General features: G+C 44.2%; 1 long non-coding RNA gene across 2 annotated transcripts in view; it reads right to left on the reverse strand.

Annotated features, from left to right (window-relative positions):
• LOC140188026 (uncharacterized) overlaps positions 1-27,121 on the reverse strand; it is a 54,869-nt gene that overhangs the window by 3,248 nt on the left and 24,500 nt on the right. The window contains exon 4 of one of the 2 annotated variants that reach the window (XR_011883211.1): positions 14,661-15,912. The exons of the other annotated variant lie outside the window; for it this stretch is intronic. This is a non-coding gene — a long non-coding RNA (uncharacterized lncRNA). Of the gene's footprint in view, positions 1-14,660; positions 15,913-27,121 lie in introns of those variants that run through there. 2 annotated transcript variants of the gene reach the window in all.

Raw genomic sequence — 27,121 nt, forward strand, 5'->3', positions numbered from 1 at the left:
ACTTCTAATAGAGCACCATTGTAATTCTCTGATTTTGTGCACTCTTCCAATTTTGGGCAATGTTATTGCTCTGTCACTGGCAGCTGTGCCTTCAGGTTTTGAAATGAAAGCAAGCTTAAGATTAATTAAGCAAAGGACCATGGTTATACAAGGTAATTTATTGCCTAGTCTGTGATTTCTGAGAGAAAATATACTTTATTCTGTGAGCCAGTCCTAATCAGGGGATCAGATGTGGAGAGGGTCAGCAGTTTTAAATTCCTCAGTGTTCAAAATCATTTCAAAGGACCTGTCCTGGGCCCAGCATATAAGTGCAATTACGAAGAAAGCACAGCAGCACATCTACTTCCTTAGGACAGGGGTCTCCAACCTTTTTTGCACCGCGGACCGGTTTAATATTGTCAATATTCTTGCGGACCGGCCAACCGGGGGGGAGGGGGTGGGGGGACGGGGGGTGTTCAAGTAGGTTTAAGCTCATCTTTAACGTGTCTTTTACAGTTAGGGTTGCCAACTTTCTCACTCCCAAATAAGGGACAAAAGTAGCAGTCAAATCCCAGGACACTTTGCCCCAGGAGACTACCATGATCATGATGCCTTGCGCAGGCACCCGTGTGCGCATGCGTGACGTGCGCATGTGATGTGCGCATGTGCGTACGTGCCGATCTTTTCCCCCCACCAATCGGTTTTGACTTCATCTTCCCGACTACACTGCATATACATTATTTCTACTTTATATAGGCTTTGTATTTATCATATCTGTCCTGCTTTTACTATATGTTAGTGTTATTTATTTTCGGTGTTATGTGTTATTTGGTATGCTTTGTTAGGTTATTTTTTGGATCTGGGAACGCTCAAAAATTTTTCCCATATAAATTAATGGTAATTGCTTCTTCGCTTCACGCCATTTTGGCACAAGAAGTTTCATAGGAACGCTCTACCTTAGCAGGGGAAATACGGGACAAACCAATTTAGCCCAATATATGGGACAGTTGGCAACCCTATGTTCAAGTTCAACAGTACGTGACAGGGAATGAAGAAAGGTGCAGCTGACTCATACTGTTTCCTCGCGGCCCAGTGGTTGGGGACCGCTGCCTTAGGAGATTGCGAAGACTTGGCATGCCATCTAAAACTTTGACAAACTTCTCTACATGTGTGGTGGAGAGGATATTGACCAGCTGCATCATAGCCTGGAATTAAATCTCCAATGCCCTTGAATGAAAAATCGTACAAAAAGCAATGAATACAGCCCAGCCCAGCCCACGGCTAAGCCCCCCCCCCACCACTGAACACATCTACTTAGAGCACTGCCACAGGAAAGCAACTTCCATAATCAGAGACCCCCACCACCCAGGTCATGATCGCTTGTCGCTGCTGCCATCAGGAAGAAGCTACAATAGAATTTGGACCCACACCACCAGATTCAGAAATCATTATTACCTCTCAACCATCAGGCTCTTGAACTAAAGTGGATAACTTCACTTGCCCATCACTAAAATGTTCCCACAACTTACGGACTAATTTTCAAGACTCTTCCTCTCGTTCTCAATATTCATTACTTATTTATTTATTATTATCATATTATTATCATTTCTTCTTTCTTTTTGTATTTTCATAGCTTGCTGTCTTTTCCACACTGGTTGTACGCCCAAGAGGTGCAGTCATTCTTTGATTCTATTATTACTGGATTTATTGAGTATGCCCACAAGAAAAAGAACCTCATGGTTGTACACGGGTGACATATGTACTTCGATAACAAATTTACTTTGAACTTTAGTAGGCCTGGAAGAAGCTTCACCAAGAAAATCCCTGGCTAATTATCGACACGACTGACCCCTTCTCCACCCCAGGTCTTCAGGTCTACCACCTTGGCAATCTAATATCTTGCCCTCCTTCAAACAACAGGGAAGATGGGGCTAGTTGGAAGCTATGCTCTTTCTACAGTGTTAATGATTATAGAAACATTACAGCATAGGTTAAGGCTGTTTGACCGATCTTGTTCATGCAAGGGGAGCTCCATTCACCTGCTCTTTCCTGCAAATGTGGCCAGTTGGCTTATTTGGTTAGATTGTGGTGATAATAACAGCACAAGATCCCCATACTGTCATGGTCCCAACTAAACAGCACTAGGAATCCGAGTTTCAGCGCTTCAATTCCCTGGCACACAGTTAGTTGCCACTGCCCGTTTAAGACTCAGACTGCCAATTATTGCCTGCCACATTCCTTCATGTAAAGGGCCTCGTGTTGAACACTCAGTGCTCAATCTTAGGAGTTCCACTACTGTTTATGATTTCAGCTTTGGAGTTCTTGTGTGTTGTCTTGTTTATCTATCCACACTACCCTTTGGCCTTAACAGTCACATACTTACAGATACTGATTACAATATTTCATTGTAAACTCAACTGCCTTCCTCAGGCACAAGTTAATCAAATGATACCCTGCTGGAGACACCTCCTTATATACCCCCAGCAAGCGAGCAGGGCATGAGCAGGGCTTAGTGCTCGATCCTGGTTAGCAGGATCCGAATTGTCTCTTCATGATTTAATTTGAATTGGCCTTGTTCTGATTTGCCAATTCAAACTAACCAATCAAGAATTGGTAATTTCAAAAAAAAACAGAATACTACAGGGGCAGGCCATTTGGCCCACAATGTGCGCAGATCAAGCTAAAAAGCAAAGCAAAAACACACAAACACCAATTCCTCCTACCTACAAAATGTCCATCTTCCTGGCATCAAGTGCCTATCTAAACGTCTGTTAAAAGCCTCTAACATATTTGTCTCTACCACCATACCAGGCAGTGCATTTCAAGCATTCACCACTCTGAGTAAAAACACTTAACCCCTCACAGTCCTTTTAAACCTATCCCCCTTTTACCTTCAATATATGCCCTCTTGTTCTGTTTTTTTTAAGTCTCACCACCACTTATCAAGGACAATTGAGGATGGACAACAAATGCTGGCATTCTGAAAATAAACAAATTAATTTGAAAAATCTGTACTTAATTACAGTTGAATTAGAATTTTTGGGACAGTGCCTTTACGAAGGGAGAATATTTACGTATTAAAAACAATATTTAGAGGGAAATGGGTCAAAATAACAGAAGATTATTATTTTCAGCTCATTGTGGGATGTAGAACAAATACTTTGCAGAACAGTAGCATGGATTCCTCATATATATATATATATGCGACTGAATTGCCAAGAAATACAATGAAGATTTGTTTGAGGTCAGGATTGATATCAACTGCAAATTAAACATGAAATTTGCAAAACTTTCCCACCACAAACCATTGAATTATTCATTCAACAATGCAATCTGAGGTAGAAAATTAAATACTTAACCAGACCATGCATGTTCCACAGAAGTGATTCTATTTCTAAACCATGCTAGGTAATGTGTTTGGGTGGTGGTGCATATAAGACAGGATTAGACATACTTAGTACTTGAATTATTCTGTACTTAACCATTGCATTGAAGCGGATATCCAAGGCAACAGAAGTGTATGTAAGGTGATTTAATAAATTGGGCTTCTATTCGAATAGGTTTAGATATGGATATTTCCTACTGCCCAAAAATACTCAGTTAGACAGTGCATGTATGCAGTTTACAGATCAATGATGCACATGTTATTTGCACAACCTTAATCTAAGAACACATTTTCTTCCCAATAGGATAAACCTACTGTAATATTTTAGTATTATTTGCTTAGATTTAGGGCATTTGGCCTATCAATTCTGAACCACTATTCAAAATCATGGCTGATTTATTCTTCTCCTCAGCCCCATTCTCTTGCCTGCTCCCATTAACCTTTGATGTCCTTACTAATTAGGCACATATCAACCTACACTTTAAATATATCCAATGATTTGGCATGCATAGACATCTGTGGCAATAAGTTCCACCTACTGGCTAAAGAAATTCCTCTTCATCTCCATTCTAAAGGGACATTCTTTAATTCTGGTGTTGTTCCCCCTTGTCCTAGACTCTAACACTATTGGAAATGTCTTCTCCACATCTACTTTCATTCCAATAATCATTCTTGTGAAGCTTCTCTGGACACTCTCTAATGCCAGCACATCCTTTATTAGATAAGAAACTGTTGATGGCACTCCAAATGTGGTCTGACTATTGCCTGATAAAACCTCAACAATACATCCTTGCTTTTATTTTCTAGTCCTCTCAAAATGAATGCTAAATTGCATTTGCCTTCTTTACTACCAACTCATCCTTCAAGTTTACCTTTAAGGAATCCTGCACTAGTACTCCCAAATTCTTCTTCACCTCTGATTTCTGAATTTGCTCCACATTTAGAAAATGGCCTCTGCCTTAATTCTTTCTACTAAAGTGCATGACTCTTCCAAAAGCTACTTCATCTTCTACTCCTTTAACCATCCTCCTAATCTGTCCAAGTCCTTCTATGGAATCCCTGCTTCCTCAACACTGCCCACCCTTCCACCTATCTTTGTATCATCTGCAAACTTGGTCGCAAATTCATTAATTCTGTCATTCATTTCACCACCTATAATGTGAAAAGCAGGAGACTCAACATGACCTTTGTGGAGCACAACTCGTCATTGGCAGCCAACGGGAAGAGACCCCATTTATTCCCACTGTTTGCTTTCTGGCATCCAATCTTTTTTAGTATCTTCTCTGTAGTATCATGGTCTCCTACCTTGTTTAGCAGCCCAATGTGTGGCACATTGCCAAAGGCCTTCTGAAAATCCAAGTAAACAACATCCATTGACTCTCTTTTGTCTTTCCTGCCCTATATGGACCATGAAATAAAATAGGTACTATTAAAAAAAAGGAATCCTAAAAGTGTGGAGGAACCTGTCACTATCCCCTGTCTCCCTACACGACTCCCTTATCCATTCGTCCCCCGCATCCTTCCCCACCGATCTCCCTCCTGGCACTTATCCTTGTAAGCGGAACAAGTGCTACACATGCCCTTACACTTCCTCCCTCACCACCATTCAAGGCCCCAGACAGTCCTTCCAGGTGAGGCGACACTTCACCTGTGAGTCAGCTGGGGTGATATACTGCGTCCGGTGCTCCCGATGTGGCCTTCTATACATTGGCGAGACCTGACACAGACTGGGAGATCGTTTTGCTGAACACCTACGCTCTGTCCGCCAGAGAAAGTAGGATCTCCCAGTGGCCACACATTTTAATTCCACGTCCCATCCCCATTCTGATATGCCTATCCATGGCCTCCTGTATTGTAAAGATGAAGCCACACTCAGGTTGGAGGAGCAACACCTTATATTCCGTCTGGGTAGCGGCCAACCTAATGGCATGAACATTGACTTCTCAAACTTCCGTTAATGCTCCACCTCCCCCTCGTATCCCATCCGTTATTTATTTATATACACACATTCTTTCTCTCTCTCTCCTTTTTCTCCCTCTGTCCCTCTCACTATACCCTTTGCCCATCCTCTGGGCTTTTCTCCCCCCCTCCCCCTTTTCTTTCTCCCTAAGTCTCCTGTCCCATGATCCCCTCATATCCCTTTTGCCAATCAACTGTCCAGATCTTGGCTCCATCTCTCCCCCTCAACCCGTCATGCACCTCCAGCATTTCCACTGAGTGAATAGGGCTTTGGTCTCTGGATTCAGGGCAAAGACCTCTGCCCACTCCAGCCGCCGTCCCACGCCCAGCCGTCCCCTCACCAAGGCCAGCATCGACTCACTCTCCTGCTCATTGCACAGCCGCTGGTGGTCAGTGGCGGGGAGGTCTACCTCACCGCCGGCTGCCACCTGAAGTGTTGTTACCACCCCTTACCCCTGGATCTGTGTTTTGTTGGGCCACTGTGGGCTGTGCTGTACTGTGGCACCCACTTGGTCTGCTTCCTGGAGTGTTGAGTGTTGTCCCCGGCACATCCACACTGGCACCCAGCGGGACAGCAGATCTAGGTCAATGACACAGACGTCCTGGATGTCTGATAGCCACACCTCATATTCCATTGTGTTCCTCTCCACTGGGATGTGCAACCACCACTTCCTCCTCATCGCTGCACAGTCGCCGGTGATCATAACCAGCAGGACTGCCATCGTTGTCCGCCTGGTCAGGGATGGCTGGTCTGTGCAGGGGAGGACACCCGGACAGACCCCATGTCTATCAACACATCCCATCTGATGCCCTCCACCATGCAGGCCACATAAAGCCTTGCTCTTCACCCTAACACCCAACCTGAAGAGAATAACGGAGGGTTTCTGCTGGAAACCGCCTGCTCAGTGTCTCCCGATGGCTGCGCTGGGTTATGGCGTGGTGCTGGTACGGGGCAATTCTGGGCCACATGGCCTGTCTCACCATATCAGTAGCAGAGATCGCTCCGTGGCACAGGATGGGGCTGGCATGGCATAGGGCGGACCTATCTCACAAGCTCCTTCTCGTTAATTTGTTCCTCCACCTTGGTGACGCAAGTCCAGGCTCGCGGCGTGCAGGATAAGGCCAGAACGCCTTGGGGGGGGGGGATAAAATTGCTTCTGCCCTCTCTGTCTTGGCCAGCGATGATGATGATGTCAGGCTAACGTGCTGCCAGAGGCACTCCGGTGTCAGCGTCTTTCGAAAGGTATGGATGGCAAACTCTTCCTGGGCTGCAGGAAGCAGTAGTTATGCCAAGTGCAGTGGCGGAGATCTGCCATGAATGCCCCCTGGCTTTCTCCCACATGGTGCTGCCTCTTGCCCGGTTCTTCCCTCATCACTTCCTCCTATGGCCTCTGACCAAAATGCCATGACGACAGTCCTGCGGACACACTGCTCAGCCAGCGTTGGGTCGAGGAGGGCTTGCGTGGCATCTCCCTCCAACGTCAGGCCTAGGCTGACAGCATTCTCGGTGGAGGTTCACCCATTGTGCCATGCGGCAAGTTTGAATTGCGCTAGGCAAGACTCCAGGCGGCTGGTACCATTGTATCTGGGGAGTTTCAGGGTGGACCTTGTGGCGTTAATTGCTGAGGCCAGTTGGTCATCCTCGTTCTCTGGCTGTGTTGGTGCTGCATTGCCTGTCCTCCTGTGGCTGCGGCATCTTGGATTCCCTGGTGGGTGATCTACTCGACCGCATACCCCTGGTTGGGGAACCTGGGTGCACTCGCCTCATCAGGGTTCCCTGGAAAGGCACGATGTTTAGTTCCCAGGTTCTCCCACTGGGTTGGCGTCCTGCCTTTGGGAGCCCGGCTTGGGGGTGTGGCGGAAGCACGTTACTTGGTCCCTTGACTTATTCGCTGGATCTTAAGGCACTCCATCTGATGTCGTAGCTCTTCAATTTTGTTGTGAACTTCTAATCCCACTCCTGACACCAATGTGTTGAGCATTCGGTCCATGATGGAAGACAAGAAGAGCTCGTTTATCTCAACTGCCGGTTCTTTTGTGACAAGCTCAATAACAGAGCATCATCGCTCGGTGAGAACCAACTCAGTCACAGACAGAGTGGAGAGGTGATTATTACACACTCCGGTTACAATTCGGGTGACCCACAAACACACGAACGAACAATTGTGTAACCTGAGCTAAAATGAAACAATAAATGAACTTGAACATCTCACCATAATTCCACAAATGCATTGTAAAACAAGAGCAGTAAGTAGGGCTGGCTGCTAGGAATGCTGGGACAAACTGTCGACCACGTCCCCCCGGAGCACCACAATATTTTAAATTTAGAAAATCAGACAATAATATGTAAAAATATATGAGGACTAAGTACTTTTTCATGGCACTACATAGTATTTTATATCTTGACATATACCAGCGATAATAAACCTAATTCTAGACCTTAATGGAGTCAAAGTATGTGGGAATAAATGCAGAAAAGTGGGGCTGAGGTAAAAGATCAGCCACAATCATAATGACCCACTCCTGCTTCTTATACCTGCATGTGTGCAAGCATGGGAGGGAACAAGTTAAACATTGGAAGAACAATGAGGAATAATCCAGACAAAAAACAGTGGGATATTTCAGCAATTCCAAACTTCAAATTGAATTGCCAGCAGTTGCCAGCACAAGGAACATTTATTTGGTGAGAATTTAGTTTGACACTTTCTATAAAGCTGCAAATAGAGCCAAAGCATTTTAACCACTCTCCAGTCTCACTATAAAGCTTCGAACAGTGCAGATGAAGTAACAGAATACTTCCTCCGCAGCCTTTAAGTAAATTATTGCATGAATCCAGAGGAGGTTTCATAGATTAAGCAGGGAAAGAGAATCTAATTTCAATGGGTAATATTCCAGTCATCATGTGCCAAAATGTCAAAACGTATCTCCGTTTCAGTTTTCCTTCGTTAGGGCTGTTGCAATAAATGTCACTCATTGTCCTTTTTCCATCTGTCATGGCAATGAAGTGGATATGGATGTCAGCGTTTTACTAAATAGGTCATCCTGTCTTACTGTGCTGAATCTGTTGTGGCCTTCTGACTCCCAGCCTAATATGTTCCTCTCCAACAAGTGAGGAATACATAAGTAACTAATCAAATTGAAAATGACAACTCAACCAGATTGTTTCTGCTTGCAGTGGACCAAACTACCTTATCCATTCAAATTGATGAGGAGATCTGAACTTAGCTGTTCTCCAACTTCAGGATATAGGAGCATAGTGGTTTAATTAGTGGACAAGTAATTCCCACTGCTCCTTCCTCGGGCAGACGTCTAACCAGTTCCCCTTCACCAACTCTCTGATTAGTCTGCAACATACACATTGGAGTGTTGGTGGAGGAACGGGAAGAAAACAATGCGTTGAGCAGTATCTGTGAGGGAAATCCTACTGGGGTTGACCCACAATGTCAACAATTGCTCCGCTCCCATCATTGATGCTCGGATCTGCTAGATTCTTTCAGCAGATTGTTTGTTGCTCCAGATTCCAAAATCTGCAGCCCCTGATCCCCAGACTAAACTTGCTCTCACATTAGTCAACTTCTCCTTCAATTCCATTCACTTTCTCCAGATCAACTATGTAGCATTTGCACAACCTCAGACTATTGCTGTCATTTTTGGGATGTGTGGAATTGACTTCTCAGTCTTCTCCTTACCGCTTATCAGTTTGCTCCGATGCCCGTTCTCCTTCTTTTTCCCCTGTGATCCACTCTCCCTTCCTATCAGATTCATTCTCCTTCACCCCCTTTCCTCTTCCATCTATCAATTCCAGTCTTCTCACTTTGTTCTACTACTACAACTACTACGACTCGGGCCTTGGGGGCTGGCATCGGGCACGATGACGGACCCTCCACTTCTCCCTCTCCCTCTTCAGTGTGTTCAGTTCATCTACATTAGCCGCGCTGCTGAGCATGTTGACCATAGTCTTGGGAGAGCGCCCAGGGTTCATCCTCCCATGCTTGGGCTCCCATATGATGTCTAGGCTGGCAGGTAGCTCGGGGTGGCGTAGACAGTGTCCTGCTAGTTGCAGTCTTCTCGCTTCAGTTTTAGTGGTGAGCATCGGTAGGTCGTCATAGAGCTCAACGTTCTGCATGTGCTGTTGCCAACTCACGTCAAGTGCCATCCGGAGCATTCATGTATAGCAACCAACCACCAAGAGGCTTTGTTCCCCCCTCCTATACCAACCCACTTTCCCTCTCACCTGATTTTACCTATAAGTGGCTAGCTTGTATTCCTTCGCCTACCTCCATCTTCTTGCTCTTGCTCCTTCCCCCTTCTTTTACAGTCCTGATGAATGGTCTCAGCCTGAAATACTGTTCACTATTCTCTACGGATGCTGCCTGACCCACTGAGCTCCTCCAGAATTTTGTTGTTCTCAGTCTATCCAGTTGCAATCCCTCAGCTCATCTTTCATTACACCAGTGACTGGAATGGTGCTGCCTCCTGTCGTCATGCAGAACTTGATCATTTCATTATTTTGATTGCCAGTTTCCATTCTGCCTCAGCTTCACATGGACACCACTGACTCTTCCCTTCCCTTTCTCGATCGCTCTGCTTCCATCTCAGGTGATAAGCTAGTTACTGTTCTGATGAAGAGTCATCAACATGACGTTGTTTCTCTTCCCACAGATGTGGTCTGACCTGCTGAGTATTTCCTGCATTTTATTTCAATGCAATCCAGAGGCCAGGATCATTGATCAGGTAAAATTAAAGTCAAAAGATGGCAACGGTTATGGGGATCATAAAAGTACAGAATTGTTCTAAAAAAAATGTGGTTTTGTCACTGTTTGGATATGGCCTAAGTAGGGAGAGTGGAGACACTAAAGTGGGTTGACAGTTCACTGACCTTAATGTGAACTGTTGTGGAAAAAGAAAACAATAAACACTAAGTCAACAGGACCGTTAACTAAAATTTGCAAACTGAAAAATAAATGCCTGTGGCTGGAAGTAATAACTAAATATTAAACGAATACCACTTCTTTACCGCATCAGTCAAAATGGTAGTCTTCTTTCCTGGACAAGGGTGAGGGTAAGAAGGGAGCATAAATGTTGCTGTGCTTTTGGTCAAGTTTCAACAAGACCAGGAGCAAACGAAGGGAGTTAAATGCCACCATAGCGAAACAGTAATTAGCTAGAAGGTGTGTACTCATGAGTGCAATTGTCAATTCACGCAGCCCGCCTGCTAGAGCACGTAGACCCCGCGCAGAGTCTGTGGTTGTGAGAGGAGTGTTATAGGAACAAGCTTGCTTCCTCTAGTCAGACCAACATGATTCCTGACCTACTAGGAGAATGGTTGACCTCACAACTAGCACTGCTGGCACCTTACAGCTGCCTCAGCCCAGTACCAGTCCAATCTTCAGGTGACGTCTGTGTGGAGATCCCACTCTCGTTATGACCACATGTGGTTCCCTCAAGTTTTCCTCTTGCCTCCCCCACCTCGAAGACCTCAGTCAGTAGGTCAATTGGTTGATTGGTTGTTATAAATTCCCCACAATGTAGGTGAGTGGTAGAATCTTTGGGGGGGGGGGTGGTTAGCTGGGGTTGATAGGAATAGGTTACATGGAAAATAGAGCAATACAGCACAAATGTCATTACTTCAGCCCGATTGTTTTTTGTCAACCATAGTGCCCACCCAGCTAGTTCTAATTTCTAGTGTTCGCCACATTTCTCTGTAAACCCTGTCCCTCCATGCACCTGTCTAAGCGATCTTCATGTGATATTTTTGTACCTGCCTCGGTCACTTCCTCTGGCAGCTCATTCCATGCATGAAAAAGTTTCCACCTCAGGCCTCTTTTAAAATCTTTCCCCTCTCTCTCTAGATCTGTGTTCCCAAGTTTTAGGCTCCCCTAAAAACTGTTACGATCCACCATATGTATGCTGCTCCTAATTTTAAACATTCCTATGAGATTCCTCTTCATTCTCCTACATATCAAGAAACAAAAACCTCGCCCTAGGCCATCCAGTCCCGGCAACATCTTGTCTGCACTCTTTTTAGTTGAGCTACATCTTTCCTATAATGGTGCCCAAAGTTATACACAGTAGTCTGAGTGCAGTTTCAATAACTGCAAAATAACGCCACAATTCCTGACTGATAAAGCATGCTAAACACATTCTCACCACCCTGTCTACCTATGAAACCACTTTAAATGAACTATGCAATTGTATTCCTGAGTCCCTCTTTTCCATTACACTCCCCATTCACTTCTCCAAGGGGTTACTCATCCAGAGAGAATGCTATGTAGTGTGCGTTGATTAAAAATTGGTAAAAAGAGTCAATGGGGGCATGTTAAGTTTCTTTGACCTCCTGAGGAAGTATGTAGTTTTTAAAAGCAGGTGAAAGGCCAAAGAGGTGACCTGTTGATAGTCCATTAGGGTGATTCAAGGCCACAACTTTAGTCCGCCTGAGGCCTAGTCACCACTTGTGGATTGCCGGGCCACAGTGACAAGGCCTTGAGCTTGGCCAGATTAGCAGAAATGCAGAAAATAAATGTGACCACAGGAACAGCACAGGAAGTGAACAGAGTAACAGATTGAACACAATTGCTGTTTTTTTAAAATGAGATTGTAGATGCATGCCCAAGAAAAAATGATATCTCTTTAGTCCGCCCCCGCCCCCATCCCTTCCCGCCGATCTTCCTCCCATCACTTATCCTTGTAAGCGGAACAAGTGCTACACATGTCCTTACACTTCCTCCCTCACCACCATTCAGGGCCCCAGACAGTCCTTCCAGGTGAGGCGACACTTCACCTGTGAGTCAACTGATGTGATATACTGCGTCCGCTGCTCCTGGTGTGGCCTTCTATATATTGGTGAGACCCGACGCAGACTGGGAGAGCATTTCGCTGAACACCTATGCTCTGTCTGCCAGAGAAAGCAGGATCTCCCAGTGGCCACACATTTTAATTCCACGTCCCATTCCCATTCTGATATGTCAATCCATGGCCTCCTCTACTGTCAAGATGAAGCCACACTCAGGTTGGAGGAACAACACCTTATATTCCGTCTGGGTAGCTTCCAACCTGATGGCATGAGCATTGATTTCTCTAACTTCCGTTAATGCCCCTCCTCCCCTTCTTACCCCATCCCTTATTTATTTTTATTCCCCCCTTTTTTTCTTCTCTCTCTGTCCCTCTCACAATCACTCATTGCCTTCTCTCCATCTTCCTCTGGGCTCCCCTCCCCTTCTCTATCTCCCTTGGCCTCCTGTCCCATGATCCTCCCCCTTCTCCAACTCCGTATCCCTTTTGCCAATCAACTTTCCAGCTCTTAGCTCCATCCCTCCCCCTCCTGTCTTCTCCTATCATTTTGGATCTCCCCCTCCCCCTCCCACTTTCAAATCTCTTACTATCTCTTCTTTCAGTTAGTCCTGACGAAGGGTCTCGGCCTATAGATGCTGCCTGGCCTGCTGCATTCCATCAGCACTTTGTGAGTTTTGCTTGAATTTCCATCATCTGCAGATTTTCTCGTGTTTGCGTCTCTCTAGTCTTATCACCCTGATGTAGAGGGAAGATAAGGTTATCTGTTATGAAGTATCTCTGCAGGGAATCTGACTTTCACTAGGCCTGTAGTCCTAACTGATAAATTCAAGTGTTCCTAAAGAGGTTTTGCTTTAGAGCACCAAGCCTTGGCATTCAGTTTCTATCTTTGAAGAGTTTTAAAAGAACCTTGAGATAGTCTGCACATTGAATATATATGAGTCCACTTGCATCACTTAGCACAGGGGCTCCCAACTGTTTTTTTAAGCTATGGAGCCTTACCATTCATAAATCGGATGACAGAGGAGACAAAGGTGTTGCTAAAGCATTTAATGGTCATTTTCTGGCTCCTGTACCTCCCCGATGCTAGTTGTGAGAAGAGGGCATGTCCCGGATGGTGAAGGTTCTCAATAATGAACGCCGCCTTCCTGAGGCATTACCTTTGGAAGGTGTCCTCAATTCTCCAGAGGGTTGAAGGATGAGAGGCAGAAGAAGCCAAGTGGGAAAGGGGTAGGAGTGAAGCCGGGAGACAGAGGGAGGTGAATGATAGCTTGAACCAGACCGGGGGCTGGGAGCAGGGAAGAGGCAGCTGGTGCCAGGTAGAGGGAGTGGAGGTTAAAAGTGAAGACAGAGGCTGGAGGAGTGATAATTGGTGACACAAAGGCTACAAGTGCTGGAATCTGTTAAGTAACCAAGGCAATAATGGGAGCCATTAAGGGAAATGAAAGGCGTTATGAATTATGATTCTAAACAACAGACAGAATTTGCACCATTTACATGCTGTGACAGTGGGTGTTAGAAGCAGACATATGTCTACATTGAAAGGGAAGAAACAAAAAAAACCACCTCTGCAATAGCATGTGGGGAAGTATTGGAGTGACTCGCATGGAAACGCATTTTCTTTTTCAATGAGAACAGTAAAGAAACAAAACACCTCAAACCAGCCAATGGTGCCATTAAATTTCATCATCCCACCCCTCCACCCCCATTCTCTTTAGTCAAACATATCCTACATTGTTGTGAGATTTTCCATTTTGACCCACTTTAGCTGCTGATTCTGGCTCTTTAGGCAGGCAGTGTCTCCAGACCTGATTTATTTTTGTTCTGAAAAATGTTTTGTAACAATTATTTTCTTTTTTGATGGAGAGGCCCCTGAAAGCTCGGACTTACTCTTGGTCAGTCCTTCATTCCTGAGACTGCGTTCGCTGTCCAAGGCAGATAAATATACAGAAAAACTAGAATCAGAAAAAGTTTAATAACACATGTACATTCTGAAATTTGTTGTTTTGCAATGGCAGTACAGTGCAACACGTAAAATATATTATAAATTATAGTAGTTCATATATATATAGTAAGTAATGTACAGTATAGTATAGTTTAATATTTTATATTATATATGCAATATGTTCTGGGTGATGTCTTGGTGGATGGGGGTTCTTAAGTTCAAAGTAAACATATTATGGAAATACATATATATCACCATATACTACCCTGAGACTCGTTTTCTTGTGTGCATTCACACAACTACAAAGAAAGACAGTAGAATCAATGAGAAACCACACACAATAAAGACAGACAAACAACCAATGTGCAAAAAACAACAGACCGTGCAGATACAAAAAGGAAAAAAACATAATAATAATTAAAGGCATCCGTTAGTTTTGCGAGACCATGGATCTGCGCCTGGAAAGTCTTCACTCTCCAGGGTGCGGGCCTGGGCAAGGTTGTATGGAAGACCAGCAGCTGCCCATGCTGCAAGTCTCCTCTCTCCACGACACCGATGTTGTCCAAGGGAAGGGCATTAGGACCCATACAGCTTGGCACCAGTGTCGTTGCAGAGCAATGTGTGATTAAGTGCCTTGCTCAAGGACACAATACGTTCCCTCGGCTGGGGCTCGAACTCACGACCTTCAGGTCGCTAGTCCAATGCCTTAACCACTTGACCACGTGCCCACATGATAATAATAATTAATAAATAAATAAATAAATAATATGGAGAACATGAGTGACAGAGTCTTTGAAAGTGAGTCCACTGGGTGGGGTTCCAGTTCTGTATTGGGGTGAGTGAAGTTATACCCTCTGGTTCAAGAGCCTGATGGTTGAGGGGTAGTCACTGTTCCTGAAACTGGTGCTGTGGGATCTGAGGCTCCCAATGGGATGCAATGAGAAGAGAGCATGGCCTGGATGGCGGGGGTCCTTGCGGGTAGATGCTGCTTTCCAGAAACAGCACTCCTTGTAAGTGTGCTCATCTTGTGATAGACGACTCTTTTTGAGGCACATCTTTTCAAGATGTCCTCAAAGTTGGTGGTGGGTGGGTTGGGGGAGGGGTGGTGGTTGTGCTGGAGCCCATGATGAAGCTGGCTGAGATTACAGGCCTCTTGTAGCTGTTTCACATCCTGTGTAGTGGACTTTCTATACCAGATGGTGATGCAACCAGTTAGAATGTTCTCCATGGAACAGCTTATGAAATTTTCTGGAGTCATTGGTGACATACCAGATCTCCTCAAGCTCCTAATGAAATGTAAACGTTGACATGTCCTCATTGTAAATGCGTCAATACAGTATTTTGAGCCCAGGATAGATCTTCCAAGATGTTGAAACCCAGCAGCTTGAAACTTCTCACCCTTTGCACTGCTGACCCATCGGTAAAGAGAGGCACATGTTCCCTCAGCTTCCCTTTCCTGAAGTTCACTTTATGGTTATTAATCGCAGAAAATAGTTTAATCTTTGAACAATAGATATATGTTGACCTTACAAAGTTCGAAGTACATTTATGATCAAAGTATGCGAACCTTGAGGTTTGTTTGCATACTCGCAGCCTCAAAACAAAGAACCCAACAGAACTCCTTTAAATAAAGACCAACAAATACCCAATGTGCAGAGAGAGAAAAAAAATCATGCAAGCAATAAAAGCAAGTGAACGGTATTCAGAACAAAAGTGAGTCCATACACACAAAGCCAGGAGCAGATGGAGATTCAGCCTCAGCCTCAGTTCATCATACAGTGGAGCAAACTGTCGTGGAGCGCACAGACACAAAGCTCAGAGCAGGCCCACAGCTTTACCATTAAAATCTGGAGACCTAGGTTTGAAAACATGAGTACTTTAATACAGGAATAAATATTAAAAGCAAATTAGGTGCTCCTGAATGCATTGCAACTTCTGAAATCCCCAGTTATTAAGTTAGTCTAAACACATAATGCTTATTTTTGATTGTCTGCTCATTGTTTGGGTGGCAGGATGGAGAGATGTCCCGACCAAAGGAGGTGTATGGAACTCCTTCTTTCCATTTGTCTGCAGGTAACCCTTGGGCAAGGTGTAGCACCTGCTTAGCCCCTGGATCAGGGTCATGTGAAGCCATGGGAGAAGGTGGTGGATGGTGGTCTGAGCAGCTGGTGCATATCACAAGTCCTGGTTATACAACCACTGACGCCAGGCAGACAATCCCTCTGTCCCTCTAGCTATACCCCTTGCCCATCCTCTGGGTTTCCACCCCCTTGTCTTTCTCCCTGGACCTCCTGTCCCATGATCCTCTCATATCCCCTTTGCCAATCACCTGTCCAGCTCTTGGCTCCATCCCTCCCCCTCCTGTCTTCTCCTATCATTTTGGATCTCCCCCTCCCCCTCCCACTTTCAAATCTCTTACTAACTCTTCCTTCAGTTAGTCCTGATGAAGGGTCTTGGCCTGAAACGTCGACTGTACCTCTTCCTAGAGATGCTGCCTGGCCTGCTGCGTTCACCAGCAACTTTGATGCGTGTTACTTGAATTTCCAGCATCTTCAGAATTCCTGTTGTTTGCGAATCTCAGAAAAGTACTGATAAAGGCTGAGGTCACCCATTTTGTAAAGATACTACCCAGAAAAAGACAATGGCAAGCCACTTCTGTAGAAAAAATTCCAAGAACAATCATAATCATAAAGATCATGATCGCCCACGTCATACGACATGGTACATAATGATGATGATGAGTATTTTAAAGAGGGAACAAATATTAAAAGCAGATTGGGTGTGCCTGGATGCACTGAACCTCAGAAATCCCTAGGTATAAATCGTTTAAACATGTAGAAGTTATTGTTCATTTTAGATTGTTGCTCTTTGTTTGATTGGGTGTGGAGATAACCTTGGCTGTCAGAAGCCAATAGCATTTTGCATCACAAAGGTTTAGCTGTGTGCTTTTTCCATGTTGATATATAGTGCTGACTTTACAGATGCAAATCAACACTCTTTGCTGATTTATCATTGATTAGGAAGCAAATTTTTTGCGTGACACATTTGTTATATTAGCGCTTTCATGTCAAAGCAAGGGGATTTTAGAATCAGAATCAGGTTTATTATCACTGGCGTATGGCATCAAATTTGTTGTTTGCTGCAGCAGTACAGTGAAATACATAAAAACACTATAAATTACAACAACAAATATTTATAACAATGACGTTAAATATTAGAGGAAAAAAAGAAAGCAAAAATAGTGAAGTAGCATTCATGTCCTTTCAGAAGTGTAATGGTGGAGGGGAAGAAGCCGTTCCCTCTTGGGTTCCTTCCTCCTTCCCTTTCACTTAAGGTCCACTTGCCTCCCCTATCAGATTCGTTCCTCTCCACCCCTTTATCTTTCCTAACCAAATGGCTTCACACTCCAGCTCTCCTCCTTCTCTTACACCTCTCCCCACCTTTTCTTATTCCTGCATCCTCCTCCTTCCTTTCCAGTCGTGGAGAAGGGTCTTGGCACGAAACACCAACTGTTTAATCATTTGAACAGCTGCTGCCTGAACTGTTGAGCTCCTCCAGCATTTTGTGTGCGTGCTTTGGATTTCCAGCATCTGCAGACTTTCTTGTGTTTGTGATTTGCTGTTCCTGAGAAGGTGACGGTTTCAAATATATGCTGCGGTACCACTGGTAGTGTGGATTAAAATATGGGCTTCAAAAGTTCAGACCACATTAATATTAGGATACAGTTCTTGGCAACTTTTTCTGCCAAAGCAGTTTGTCATTGCATTCTTCTGGGCCGTGTCTTTACAAGAAGGGAGACACCAGCCATTATCAATGCTCTACAAAGATCGTCTGATGTCAGTGGTCACGTAACCAGGACATGTGATGCTCAAACGACCATCCACTGACTGCTCCCATGGTGTCATGTGACCTTGATCAGGGGAGATAAGCAAGTGCCACACCTTGGCCAAGAATGACCAGCAGGCTGGTGGAGGGAAGGAGAGCCTCACACCTCCTTTGGTAGAGACATATCTCTACCCCGCCAGCAAGCATCAACAACAGTGTTGCTGATCTTTCTCCTGATATACCTCTGCCCATGGCAAAAGACAAATCTACTTGCATGTTTCTGTACATTAAACAGGAAATTTTAAAAAAATACATAGTAAATGTCTGATTGCGATGATTCTCATCAAATGGTTTTTTTTAGAGATACACCATGGTAATAGGCCCTTTTAGCCCAACAAGTCCTCACTGTCCAATTACACCCATGTGACCAATTAATCTACTACCCTAAATGTCTTTGGAATGTGGAAGGAAATCAGAGTACCCAGAGGAAACTCATGTGGTCACCTGGAGCACTTACAAACTTCTCACAGACAGTTGCAGGGTTTGAACCCTGATCAGCGATCGTTGGCACCATAAAGAGATTGCGCTAACTGCTACGCAACTGTGTTGCTACATCAACACACAGAAAGTGCTGGAGGAAATCAGCAGGTCAGGCAGCATCTATGGAAAAAAGTTTCGGGCCAAAACGTTGACTGTATTTTTTCCATAGATGCTGCCTGGCTCGCTGAGTTCCTCCAGCATTTTGTGTGTGTTGCTCAGATTTCCAGTATCTGCTGATTTTCTCTTGTTCGTGTTGCCCCCATAGTGTATTTATAGTTTTGGTGCATAATTTAAAAATCAGTATTTATCATCTATTTATGCATCAGGCTGAATTATATCTATAAATTAATATTCAGGACCGACTCTTACTGTGCTGTGAATACTCATAGGGCTTCATGTGGGTTATGGATGTGGCGGAAGCAGAGGTACGTGAGAAGAAGTGGGCAAGAAGACATCAGGGACCAGTCTTAGATGCTGGGGTGCTATACCAGCAGCTGGCTACCCAACTAGAATCCCACAAGATATTGGCTGAATTCAATTCTGGGTTCAAGTTTGTTGGGGTGTATATACTCAAGGATAATTTGGATCAGGGAAGTAGACTGTGTATTCCCAAACGTTGATAATATCAAAAAGGATCTAGTGCTTTGATTTTGTAGATATCAGCTACTTAGAATCAAAGAAGAAAACTCTTTTCAATGACTGATAATGAATTTTGTTGGCAATGAAACACTATTGACGATAGTTTATTTTGTTGTAAATATTTTGATTAATTAGTACGTTTCTTAGAGAGAGAAACTCATTAGTATCTGGATTTGCCTTATTCAATACAACTCACAGCCAGGTTAATCATGTCCAAGGCTACTAGAATGTAGACTTTTTTGAATAATCAATGGAATAATTGATTGCAATCCACAAAATGATAATCAAAGAATGTCCAAGCAAACAGAACTTAATTCAATAATCACTGAAGTCAAAGAGCCAACTCAAGATTAATGTAAGACAATAAATCAGAGCACAATACCGGTCCCCTCCCACATTCCAAAGATGTACTGATTAGGGTTAGGGTTAGAGTTGTGGGCGTGCATATTTTCACCAGGAGAGTGTGACACTTGCCAGGTGCCCAGCACAAACCTCGATGATATGATTTGAATGGCTCAAAGGACGCATTTCACTATATATGTTTCGATCTACATATTAACAAATAAAGCTTTCAAGGAGGACACCACCCCCCACCCCATTCTACTGAACTTCAGTGAGTACAAGCCGAAAGCCATCAACCACTCTCCATACGTTAACTCTTTCATCTTGGCAATCATCCTCATAATCTGGATCTTCTCCAAATTCAGCACAGCCTATCTCTCTTCACTGTAACCCAGGAATGTCTCAATTGGTCACTGTGATTTTCGCCTTGCTGGAGGCTAATAGCAGAAAGAATCAAAGGGTATATGAGTGAATAGTTTGCAGGATTATAGAAAAGGAAGGGGAATGGGACAAATTGATCTGCCAAAGGTTTAATGGGCCAAATACACTATTAGTAAAGAGCAAATGCACTTTAATAATTTGGGATTGTGGGTGAGGTTCTTCATTCCTTAATGGTCTACATGAGCACAGGGAGAATGTGCAAACTTCATCAAGACAACATTGAAGGTTGGGATTGAAGGAAATGCCATCTACTACTCCGCTCTGCCTTCCCGTTTCCCTTTTTCACATACTGTTTCTTGATGGATGATTACTGCAACAGGCATTGCTTTTCCTCAAAGGTGTTTGAGGGATTGAAGTACATCTAATTTAATATTGTATAGGTGAAACAAACAAAGGCTGGTGGATAAAATGGTAAAGCAAGCAAATCAAACATTGATCATTGTAAATTGTCCTGGGATTAGGCAGGGATTAAAATTGGGGGATTGCTTTGAGGCGTGGTGTGAAGGGCTGGAAGGGTCTATTCTACACTGTATCTCAATTTTAAAAAACACTACTTTTGTTTATTAACTGGGTTATAGAATATATGAGAAGGGAACTATGCTAGAATTGTATACAGTGCTTGTTAGGTCACAATCTAACAACCTATTGTGTATTGGGGTGGCACTGTAGCATAGTGCACAACACTTTACAGTACCAGTGACTGGAGTTCAATTCCCACCTCTGTCTGTAAAGAACACACACAAAATGCGGGAGGTACTCATCAGGCCTGACCTGCTGAGTTCCTCCAGCATTTTGTGTGTTGCTTGGATTTCCAGCATCTGCAGATTTTCTTTTGCTTCTGTCTGTAAGGAATTTGTACATTCTCCGTGTGACCATGTGGGTTTCCTTCTGGTGCTCCAGTTTTCTCCCAACATCCAAAGATGTACTGGTTAGCAGGATAATTGGTCATGGTAAATTGTCCTGTGTCATGGTCCAGTCCGTGAAGTCCGCATTCAAGTTCATGGTCCATTCCGTGGACTCAGGACTCCGGGTCTTCCAGCTGTCCCTTGTTTTGTTTGAATTAATCATAGGTACCTGATTCCCATCTTGGAGCTTGGAACATAGAGTGTGGGCTGCTGGTTTGCCTTGTCAAGATCCCCTGGGAGCAACCTGCTGGTGGAAGGCTAGTGCGGCCACTTGCCATCTTTAGGCCGCGTTGGAGAACCATCACTTCATGGAGCTTTACTGTCGGTAGTCGGAGCTGTCTTTGCTGTATGGATTGGGCCATTTCCCGGGCCAGCTGAGTGACTGTCAGCCACTCCAAGCTAGGTGGGGATCCAGCTGTTTCCATAGCTAGCCTAGGCTGCTGGCCGTAACTGCGACTTGGAGCAACCCCGAAGCAAAGATGGAACTGTTTGTCGTTCTTTGGTGTTAGTCTCTTCTTGTCCTTCCCTCTGTGGGGTAAGTCATGCCATTCTACTGTTGCCCTGCGGGGGAATCTGTCTTGTCTTGTCTTTGCTTCTGTTGGGTAAGTCCTGCTGTTCTGCCGTTACCCGACGGATGGACCTGTCCCACCTTGGTGTGGAGATAAAGTTGAGTCCTGGCTTGTCTAAGGATAAGTCCCAGCTCTATGTTGATGTGCAGTTCCTAGTCTATCTCTGAGCTCCAGCCTCCGAGTTATCAGCCTCTGCATTCCAAGCCTCGAGGGCCCAGACCCCAGCCTGCAGGCCTCGAGGGCTCAGACCCCAAGCCTCAAGCCTGAGACCCCAAGCTTGTCTCCAAGCCTCAAGCCTCAGACCCCAAGCTTGTCTCGAAGCCTCAAGCCTCAAACCCCAAGCTTGTCTCCAAGCATCAAGCCTCAGACCCAAAGCTTGTCTCCAAGCCTCAAGCCTCAGTCCCCAAGCCTGTCTCCAAGCCTCAAGCCTCAGACCCCAAGCCTGTCTCCAAGCCTCAAGCCTCAAGACCCCAGCCTCCAGTCCTGCAGTCATGTCATGTCCTTGCCTGGTTTTGGGGCCCGAGCCCGAGGCAAGACCCAGGTTCTGGGCCCTTGTCCAGTCTCTGGCTCGGGGTTCAAGCTCAGGCTCTTAGTTCATAGTTCCTTGTCCGGTTTCCCTGTGTCTTGTCCATGTCCTAGCCCAAGTCTGCGTTCTTGTCCCTGCTCCTTGTCTGTATCCTGTCACGTCCCTACTCTAATCAAGTCCTGTTCCTTGTACTTCAGTGGCTGTGTCTTGCATTTGGGTCCGTTCCCAACGCCCCCATTGTGACATCCTGTGGTTAGGTTAGGGATTATTGAGTGGTCTGGCTCATTGGGACAGATGGACCTGCTCAATGCTGTATCGCTAAATCAAATAAATAAATATATATAACTGCTTTGATCAGGTTTGAAGGACAAGATGGAAGAAAATATTATGTAAATGCAAACTTCTGTCTTTTCTACTTTAAACAATGCACCATAAAGTAGCTTGGTGTAAAATGCCCCGAGACATTCCACAAGGTGAAATCTGCAATTGTATATTTGCAAACCTTTTATTTTCAGTTTCGGAACCTGTGTGCTCGCAAACCCTGTCATGGAAATCAGTACCAGCCTAAACTAGATCTGTCTCCTTCACTTTGACTCTGCAGATCAGTTGCCAATGTAGGAGGAGAAAGGAGGAGTGTGGCAGATTTTTGATGAGGCATCAGTAAAGGAATAAGGTTGTGGGCAGCCTGCATATACAAGAAAACATATATGGCAGAAAGTTTCACGGCCTCTTAAACAGTGTTGCTAAATTTTCTCCTGATATATCTCAGCTAATGGCAAATGACTAATCTAGTTGTTTCTTTCTGAATGTTGAATTGAAAATTAAGAAAAATAACAAACGTCTGATCGCAATGTTTCCTATCCAATTTTTTATTGAGATACAGCACGGCCCAATGAGTTTGAATCACGCAATTACTCCCGTTAGACCAAATACCCGAAAAAGCTGTGCGTCTTTAGAATATGGAAGGAAACAGGAGCACCTAGACATAAACCACGCTGTCACATGGAGAACATAGGAGCTCCATACAGATGGTTGCGTGATTTAAACCCTAATCGGCAATTCAAAGCCTTATCTGCTATTGTTGTCACTGTAAAGAGTTCATGCTAACTGCTACAATACCGCATCACCCCCATAGTCCAGTTAAAGTTTAGGAGCAGGCTTTAAAAAATACAAGTTTCCCAGTGTTTATAATCTATTTATGCATCAGGCTGAATGAAGTCCATAGCTTAATTTGCAGGTTAAACTCTTAATGAGCTGTGAATACTGACAGGGCTTTATGTGGGTCGTGGGTGTGGCTAAAGCAGGGTTACATAAGGAGAAGTGGGCAAGAAGACCTCACTGACAGACTCAGATGCGAATAGCCAGGCTACTACGTGAGATGTTGGCTACCCAACTGGAAACCTACAAGATATTGGCTGAATTCAAGTTTGGGTTCAAGTTTGGTGGGGTGTATATACTCATGGACAAGTTGGATCAGGGAAGTAGGCATTGATAATATCAAAAAGGATCTAGTGCTTTGATATTGAAGAGATCAGCCACTTAGAATCAAAGAAGAAAACTCTTTTCAATGACTGATAATGAATTTTGTTGGCAATGAAACACTATTGATGATAGTTTATTTCATTGTAAATATATGGATTAATTAGTCTGTTTCTTAGAGAGAGAAACTCATTAGTATCTGTATTTGTTTTATTCAATAGAATTCACAGCCAGATCAATCATGTCCAAGGCTACTAATATGTAGATTTCTTTGATAATCAATGGAGTAATTGATTACAATCCACAAAGTAACAATGAAAGAATGTCCATACAAACAGAACTTAATTCAATAATCACTGAAGTCAAAGACACAACTCAAGATTAATCTAAGGTAATAAATCACAGCACAATTCCAATTTCCTCCCACAGTCCAAAGATGTACTGGTTAGGGTTAGTGAGTTGTGGGCATGCTATATTGTCACCGGAAGAGTGGTGACACTTGCATAATCGTCACTGATTTGATTGATGCATTTCACTGTATGTTTTGATGTACCTGTGAGAAATAAAGCTTTCAAGGGGGTACCACCACCCCAGCCCATTCTCTAAACTTCAGTGAGTACAGGTCAAAAGCCATCAACCACTCCTCATATGTTAACTCTTTCATCTCGGCAGTCATCCTCATAATGTGGATCCTCTCAAAATTCAGCACAGCCTTCCTTAGATATGGAGCCCAGCTTCTGCTCACTATAACCAAAGGATGTCTCAATTGGTCACTGTGATTTTCCCCTTACTGGAGGTTATTTGCAGGAATACTGGGAAAGAAGGGGAATGGGACAAATGGATCTGCCAAAGATTTGATGGGCCAGATGCCCTATAAGCAAAAAGAAAATGCACTTTAATAATTTAGAACTGTGGATGAGGTTCTGCATTTCCTGATGGTCCACATGATCACAGGGCAATTATGCAAGCTCTTTGAAGACAACATTGGAGGTTAGGATCGAACTTGGGTGACTGGCAATGAAAGGAAGAAATACTAACTACTATTCCACTCTGCCGTCCCATTTCCTTTTTTCACATATTGTTTCTTGATGAATTATTATTGCAGCAGGCATTGCTTTTCCTCAAAGGTGTCTGAGGGATTGAGGGACATCTACTTTAATATTGAACAGGTGAAACAAACAGCAAAGCTGGTGGATAAAATGGTAAAACAAGCAAATGTTTATTATAAATTGTCCTGTGGTTAGGCTGAGATTAAAATTGGGGGATTATTGGATGGTGTGGTCTGAAGGCCAAGGTGGGCCTATTCTCGTCCTATCTCAGTAAAAAAAAATATTTTTTTATTCGCTGGGTATAGAATATATGAAAAGGGAGGCTAAACTAGAATTGTACACAGTGCTTGTTAGGTCACAACCTGACTATCGGGTATGGGATGGCAGAGTAGCAAAGTGGTTAGCACAATTGTTTACAGTAACAGTGACCTTGGTTCAATTCCCACAGCTGTCTGCAAGGAGTTTGTAGATTCTCCCTGTGGGTTTCCTCCCACAATCCAAAGATGTACCAGTTGATAGTATAATTGGTCATGGTAAATTGTCCTGTGATTAGCTAGGATTAAATTGGGGGTTACTTGTGGCATGGTTTGAAGGGCCAGAAGGGCCTACTCCACACTGTATCTCAATAAGTAAATAACAGTCAATATTGCGTCGATTGGAGAATGTGCAGAGGTGAGTTGCAATGATGTTGCCAAGACTGGAAAACTTTGATAGGTGATAGTTATTTTCTTTAAAATAGTAGAATATAAGGAGAATTAATTGAAGGAGATGATAAGGATATTTAAGGTTATTATAGCCAGGGGTGATAGTGGGAATAAACTCCAACTATCTAAAACATATATGACCTGGATCTGGGCCGTACCCTCCAAATATCCGGACCTGCCTGTCGGTTTTTTTTGCACTACCTTACTTCCCATTTCTATTTTTTATTTATGATTTATAATTTAAATTTTTAATATTTACTATCGATTTGTACTCCAGGGAGCGGGAAGTGTGGAATCAAATATTACTGTGATGATTGTACATTCTAGTATCAATTGTTTGGCGACAATAAAGTATAAGGTGTACCATGCGACCAATGGCATGCATCTCAAGTAGCCTCTGACAACCAAGTCCAGCTCCCAGCTTTCACATGTGGCTTAGTTCCTAGGGCCTGCGGAACTGCTTCTACTGACAGGAGAAGGGACAAAGGCAGGCTACTGGTGCCTTAAAACCAGCCACATTGGGCAGACAGGGTTCGTCAGCCGTGGTTGGCAGCTCATCTAGGAGAAAGAAAACTCTGATCTCCCAGTGGCCACACATTTTAATTCCACATCCCATTCCCATTCTGACATGTCCATCCACGGCCTCCTCTACTGTAAAGATGAAGCCACACTCAGGTTGGAGGAACAACACTTTATATTCCGTCTGGGTAGCCTCCAACCTGATGGCATGAACATCTACTTCTCTAACTTCCGCTAATGCCCCACCTCACCCTCGTACCCCATCTGTTACTTACTTTTATACACACATTCTTTCTCTCACTCTCCTTTTTCTCCCTCTGTCCCTCTGAATATACCCCTTGCCCATCCTCTGGGTTCCACCACCCCCCCCGTCTTTCTTCCCGGACCTCCTGTCCCATGATCCTCTCGTATCCCTTTTGCCAATCAACTGTCCAGCTCTTGGCTCCACCCCTCCCCCTCCTGTCTTCTCCTATCATTTTGGATCTCCCCCCTCCCCCTCACACTTTCAAATCTCTTACTAGCTCTTCCTTCAGTTAGTCCTGACGAAGGGCCTCAGCCTGAAACGTCGACTGTACCTCTTCCTAGACATGCTGCCTGGCCTGCTGCGTTCACCAGCAACTTTGATGTGTGTTGCTTGAATTTCCAGCATCTGCAGAACTCCTGTTGTTTCTGATCTCAAACCTCCACTGCTTCGCGGCTACACCCACTCATGGAGAAGGGCTTCAGGAGTAAACATCAAGGAAAATTCCAGAGCTGGAGTCCTGAAGTCAGTCCTACCTTGTTCAACTCCTGCGAAGCTGCTGGTGCCAAACTGTATGGCTCTCTGCTGTTTCTTTGGACTCCTCAACTGTGTGGAGAGAGGGAGCCTGTTGTGTGGGCAACAGCTTACTCTCCATATTGTAATTCTCTGGCTTGCATATTATGTACACAGCTGTGACACAACATCCATGATCAGCCCTAACCAACGGAGGGGCTCAAATTAATTGAGATATGTAAAATCACTAGAGACTTGGATAAAAGAAATAGAAGGAATCTGCCAACTAAGCCAACAAAAAATTGAAATTTGAGGGCATAGATTTGTAACTCTATTAATTGAAGACTCCATTGTGTCAGATAATTGACGCCATAAACTAAACCTCATGTGTTGTGAGGTTGTGATGGCTAAGTGTTCCACTGCATCTCGATACACGTGACAATAATAATAAACCATTTCCTAGACTAGACCAATTTATTGTGCGTTATCAGAGCCAGCTAGTTTGGCAAATATTTACAGCACCAGAGATCAGGGTTCAATTCCTTGCACTGTCTGTAAGGAATCTGTTCTCCCCGTGTCTATGTGGGATTCCTCTAGGTGCTCTGGTTCCCTCCCACATCCCTAAGGCGAACAGGTTAGCAGGCTAATTGGTCACATGGGTGCAATTTGGTGCTGTGGGCTCGGTGAGCTGGAAGGGTCTGTTACTGTGCTGTATCTCTAAATAAAAAACAAGATTAGACCAATATGCTTTCGGTCATTAATGCTGCCATGA

This window comes from Mobula birostris, chromosome 26 (genome assembly GCF_030028105.1).
Source record: "Mobula birostris isolate sMobBir1 chromosome 26, sMobBir1.hap1, whole genome shotgun sequence".
In the NCBI taxonomy this organism is placed as follows: Eukaryota; Metazoa; Chordata; class Chondrichthyes; order Myliobatiformes; family Myliobatidae; genus Mobula; species Mobula birostris.